This window comes from Ictalurus punctatus, chromosome 14, assembly GCF_001660625.3.
Source record: "Ictalurus punctatus breed USDA103 chromosome 14, Coco_2.0, whole genome shotgun sequence".
Taxonomy (NCBI): domain Eukaryota; kingdom Metazoa; phylum Chordata; class Actinopteri; order Siluriformes; family Ictaluridae; genus Ictalurus; species Ictalurus punctatus.
Window position 1 is genome coordinate 28,269,535 of NC_030429.2, and position 6,357 is coordinate 28,275,891.

Here is a 6,357-nt window from a genome sequence, read left to right on the forward strand (position 1 = left end):
CCTCGAGACTCAGAAGTTTTTATTTTTGCTGAAGAAGTTTCCAGAAGGCCTAAAGTCATGATTATACAAAATTCTAATAAACACACAAATAAATGAATTAAATCCAACATACTAAGTTACTAAGTCTGAATAGGAAAAATACATTTAGTAATTTAACACCATGGATACTATAGACTTATTGAAATAGGTATACATTATTAATCAATTAATTTATTATTATTATTATTATTATTATTATTATTATTATTATTATTATTATTTTACCAGCACTGCAATGTGTGTAAAACGCTTAATCAAGCACCATGAACACGTTTTGCTTTAAATTTTGAATATATTAACACTAGCTTACATTTGTCTTTAAGAAGCCAAACATGCTTACAAACATGTCTTATCAGTATTATAATGGTTTTCACTGTACTCCAGAGTTTCTGGACTGTGGGCCAGGAACGTTCAGCTCCTGATTAAAGTTGGGACAGAAACGGAAGTGTGAGTAGACATTTTTATTGTCTTATGCATTGCTTAATTTTGACCTTAGCTCCTCTTCTGCTTTCATTCCATTATGTTTTGCAACACATTGTGTTGAGCTTGTGACCTGTCGTGGCCGTCTCTGCATTACTGTGTAAAAGCACAGTCTGTGGAATATCTTCAACCTCCAGCAAGATATCGTGTTGATCCCCTCTAACTGAGGACGCATGGCCGTCTAAGATATTTGGGGTTCTGTTGTGTTAGGAATAACACACTTCAGAATGTACTGTTACAGGAAAATAATCTCCTTCAGGGTTGTGTGATTATTTTCTATAAAAGATCATTCCCAAGTGTGTTATTCCTATTTTATACAGACTGTTAGTTCCTGTCCACTAATCTGATTGGTTGAGCGGCGTTCCAAGAGTGCTCATATTTACTATAACTGCACTGGGATGTTTCACTGTGTGTACCACTCCGCTCGCCTGTGCCCGCCACATAAAATGCCACTTCCTACATCGAAACGGTTACTAAGGTAGAGTTAGCGATGTCCTCAGTGGACATGGCAAAGTACAATTTTCAAGAATATAACTTTTGACTTAAAATATGAAAGCTCGGTAACTAAAGCTGAAAAACAAGAAGAGATGCCAATTTTACCAGAAGCACCTTTAATGTCAATGTACAAATCAGTGTAAGCTAGCTAGCCAGTTAGCCACCATGTTACAAAGTGAGTGTGGCTTCTTTGGGACATACAGCGCCCTCCACTAATATTGGAACCCTTGGTAAATATGAGCAAAGAAGGCTGTTAAAAATTCTCTTTATTGTTTAACTCTCATGGATATCAAACAATTTCAAACACAACACAGGTTTATCCAAATAAACCCAATTTTGATGAATATAGGTGTGCCACAGTTATTGGAACCCCTAAGAATTCATATGAGAAAAATACATTTGAAGTATTTTTAAAATTATATTTCACATTTTTTAGTACACCTGGGTTAATGGAACAGGAAATTTGTTCAGCCATGACTTCCTGTTTCACAGGGGTATAAATATGAAGTAACATATAGGGCAAATTCCCTTAGTCATTCATAAAAATGGGTAAGACCAAGGAATGTAGCTGTGATGTGCAGCAAAACGTTGTTGAGCTTCACACAATGGGGCGTGTCTATAAGAAAATAGCACAAGCATTGAAAACGCCCATTTCACCATCAGGGCAATAATTAAGAAGTTCCAGTCGACTGGAAATGTTATGAATCAACCTGGAATTGGACGCGTGTCTATATCGTCTCAACGCACTGTGAAGAGGACGGTTCGAGTGGTTAAAACATCTCCAAGGATCACAGCTGGAGAATTGCAGAAGTTAGTCGTGTCTTGGGGTCAGAAAGTCTCCAAAACTATAATCCGAAGTCACCGACATCACCACAAGCTGTTTGGAAGGGTTTCAAGAAAAAAGCCTCTACTCTCATCCAAAAACAAACTCGAGCGTCTTCAGTGTGCAGACACTACTGGAACTTCAAATGGGATCGGGTTCTACGGTCAGATGAAACCAGAATAGAGCTTTTTGGTAATAAACACAGAGGTGGTTTTGGAGCACACAGAGAGGTAGCCATATGGAAAAGTCCCTCATGCCCACGGTTAAATATGGAGGAGGATCTTTAATGTTTTGGGAATGTTTTTCTGCAGAGGACCTGGACATTTTGTTAGGACACATGGCATCATGGACTCTATCAAATATCAACAGATATTAAATGAAAACCTGACTGCCTCTGACAGAAAGCTTCAAATAGGCCGTGGTCGGATCTTCCAGCAGGACAGTGATCCAAAACATCATCAAAATCAACACAGAAATGGTTTACTGACCACAAAATCAAGATCCTGCCATGACCATCCCAGTCCCCTGACCTGAACCCCATAGAACACCTGTGGGGTGAACTGAAGAGGAGAGTCCACCAGCGTGGACCTGAAATGTGAAGGATCTGGAGAGGTTCTGTATGGAGGAACGCTCTCAGATCCCTCGCCATGTATTCTCCGACCTCATCAGGCGTTATAGGAGAAGACTCAGAGCTGTTATCTTGGCAAAGCGAGGTAGCACAAAGTACTGATTAAAGAGGTGCCAATAATTGTTGCACACCTATATTTAACAAAGATATTTTTGGGATAAACCTGTGTTGTGTTTGTAATTCTTTGATATCCAATGACAGCAGAGTATTTTTGTGAATTTTTAAATTTTTTATATAATTATTTTATTTTATTTTTATATTCATTATTTATTGTGAGTACAAACAAACCAGCCAAGACACTTCTCTCACTGGAGACTCCTTCCATAAACTTATCCTTACAGAAAACATTACCATATCAATGATGAAAAAATTTATTTAATCTGTTTATGTGGAGAGTCCACTTCTAATGTACAAGTCCCTGTGAATGAGCTGTTACTATAGAAACAGTAATGTAGTAGAATGTGTGCATTAATACATTAATACCCTTAGTGCTGTGCTGCGCTGTGCTTTGCTGCCCCTGCAGCACAGAGGGTTAACGGCCCAGTATTGCTAGTTCAGCTGTGCTAGGGTTTGAACTCAACCTAACAACTATTGCTCAACCTCTTACTAGGAAATTTTGACATTAGTTTCTTTCTTTTTTTTTTTTGCTTACTGTTGGTTTCAGTTCATTATTCCTTAAAACGCCACAGACAGTGGTGTTAAAATGTCAACCAGTGGGGGAATTACAGTGGGGGGAATAAGTATTCAGCATGAGGTTAATCACATGAAATTCTCACCAGACATCAGTATTAACTCAAGAAATCCACACAAGTAAAGAAATCCAAACATTAATGTCCATAAAGGAAGTTATGTGTAATAAAGAGGAACGACACAGGAAAAAATATTGAATGAAATGGTAATGAAAAGCCTTTTTATAGACCATCAATTTACTAACCCAGCTGATATTAATTTACACAGATAGGGGGTATAATTACTTACCGATTTCAGATGGTTCCTTGCCTTACTGATGTCTGGGGAAAATGTCAGGTGAATAATCTCATTGGAAATATATTTACTGAAAAAAATGCTGACGCGTCCGATACTTATTTCCCCCGCTGTATTTACTGTGTAAGACAAGAAGCCGTCATTCCTAGCACAGGTGAAGAACCTGAAGACCAAGGCAAATATTAATCAAACCAAATAATAGTATTTACACCACAGCCATGTTGATTCTGGATTGTGATTGGTCAGAAGGTGATGATAAATGTTCTACAACAGCAGCTGTGACAGTAGTGCGTCTGCACATCACAGGTTTATATTAATGCGCTCGTTCTGATATGTTATCGTTTCTATAGTAACAGTTCATTCAAAGGGATGTGTATAGTGGACGCCACACATGAAAGAGTTAATGTGTGTACAGTGAATGTTACGATGAATAGATAAAAAATATGCCAAGTTCTTTTATAAATAAACAGTTGTAATTGTTGGGAAATCGCTGTTGTATATGAATAGTGAAACACTTGGGCTGTGCTGTTACAGATAAATAATATACTTCAAGGGGTTTGTATCCCACCAGCCAGTTATGGATTATGTTCTTATAAAAGAATATCTCTTGCATGATCACCTTGTATTCTGCTGTAGTTATTGAATATGATTCAGTCATTCTATATACTGATGTGTTATGTGTAATGATAAAAGTTATATATATCTTGCTTGGACTATGAATGAATGGGATTAATATATACCGTAATCGCAGTGCTTGGCCAGTGCTTGGTATATATATATATATATATATATATATATATATATATATATATATATATATATATATATATATATATATATATATCTGGACATTGACTGCACTGTTCTAACACATGCAAGTTCTTAGTTTTGAACCATGCCACTGTAACTATGTCAGTATGCTTAGGGTCATTGTCCTATTGTCTATCTATCTCACCCTCAGCCCTGCTCAGTTTCCCATTCCCTGCTGATGAAAAGCATTCCCACAACATGATGCTTCCACCACCGTGCTTCACAGTGGGGATGTAGTGTTGGATTTCTGCCAAATCTATGGCTTTGTGCCATGGCCAAAATGTTAAATTTTGGTTTCATTGGACAAGAGAGCATTTTTCACATACATATTAGCTGTGTCTCCAAATGAGACTTCATACGGCCCATACGGTCCATAAAACCCAGCTGCATGGAGTGTCCAGGCTGTGAGCAGCTTCTCCCATCTGACTTGTAGATGTCTCCAGCTCCTTCAGAGTTACCTTTGACCATACGTTTCAAGAACTTTATACTGGACTTGATTTTGGGCTTATGTAATCACAATTTTGACATTTTTAAAATTTGATTTCCCGTGAAGTAGTAAGTAATGCACTGTATGTATATTTTCTCAATGCCAATATCGTCTTCAACCCTGCAGTTGACACTAATGTATCCATCCATTTCCTGTAGCGCTTATACTATACAGGGTCACAGTTCTCTCCCTGGAGGCTATCCCAGGGAACTCAGGGCACATGGCAGGGGACACCCTGGATGGGGTACCAACCCATTGCAGAGCACAATCACACACTATGGAATTTGTAAATGCCAAACAGCCTATAACACTTTTTTGTTTTGGAGGAGGAAACCCCGAAGCACAGGGAGAACATGTAAACTCTGCACACACAGAGGATGCAGGCGGGATTTGAACCCTGGAAGTGCGAGGCAAAGGTGCAAACCACTAAGCTACTAGTGCACAGACCACTAGTCTGTGTTCCTTAGTCAACATAATGTCTCTTATCAGTCACAATGCACACACTAGCCATCTGGCTAAGGTTAGCTGTTCACTGAGCCACTACTTTTACCTCCAGAAACACGGGCCGTCATAATCAGCTGATTTTGTCCCACCCCAGAGAAAACATTTGTATGGTGAAAATCTGTTATGAGCAATGTTTTACAGATATAGCATCAGGTAAACCAGCTAAAATATGTGGTTTAAAATCCATGAAGCCTGGATTCTGTGTGTTAATGTCTTTATGGTGCAAGCCATTCATTTGGACTTGTGTTTTAAATGCGGTCCCATCCGAAACTATTGGAACGTCAAGGCCAATTAATTTGTTTTTGCTGTATACTGAAGACATCTGGGCTTGAGAACAAAAGATGAATATGAGAAGACAGTTAAGAATTTCAGCTTTTATTTCCTGGTATTTATATGTAGATGCGTTAAACAACATAGAACATAGACCACCCAATTTGTAGTTGAGCAAAAATATTGGAACATGTGACTGACAGGTGTTTCTTGCTACCTAGGCGTGTCCTGTTAGATTGAATGTGTGACAATAAATAGCTCTGAATGTCTACACTTGGTTTCACCTGTGAAGACTGCATTTGTTATTAAAAAAGGATAAACCAACATGAAGAGCAGAGAGCTGTCTATGGGGAAAAAGTCATTTTGAACCTCAGAAAAGAAGGAAAATCAATCAGAGGCATTGCAGAAACATTGGGCATAGCTTATACAACAATTTGGAATGTGCTGAAAAAGAAAGAAACCACTGGTGTACTGAACAACAGACATGGAACGGGTCGGCCAAGGAAAACAACAGCAGCTGATGAAACAATCATTGTGATAGCTGTGAAGAAAAACCCAAAAACAACAGTTAGTGCCATCACAACCAACCTCCACAGGGCAGGGTGAAGGTCACACAATCCACCGTTTAAAGAAAACTTCGAGAGCAGAAATATAGAGGCCGTACCACAAGATGCAGACCACTCATCAACAGTAAGAATCAGAAAACCAGATTGGAATTCGCAAAGAAATAGAGAGATCCACAAAAGTTCTGGAACCAAGATTAACCTCTACCGAAGTGATGGAAAGGGCAGCGTGTGGAGAAAGAAAGGATCTGCTCATGATCCAGAACATACAAGC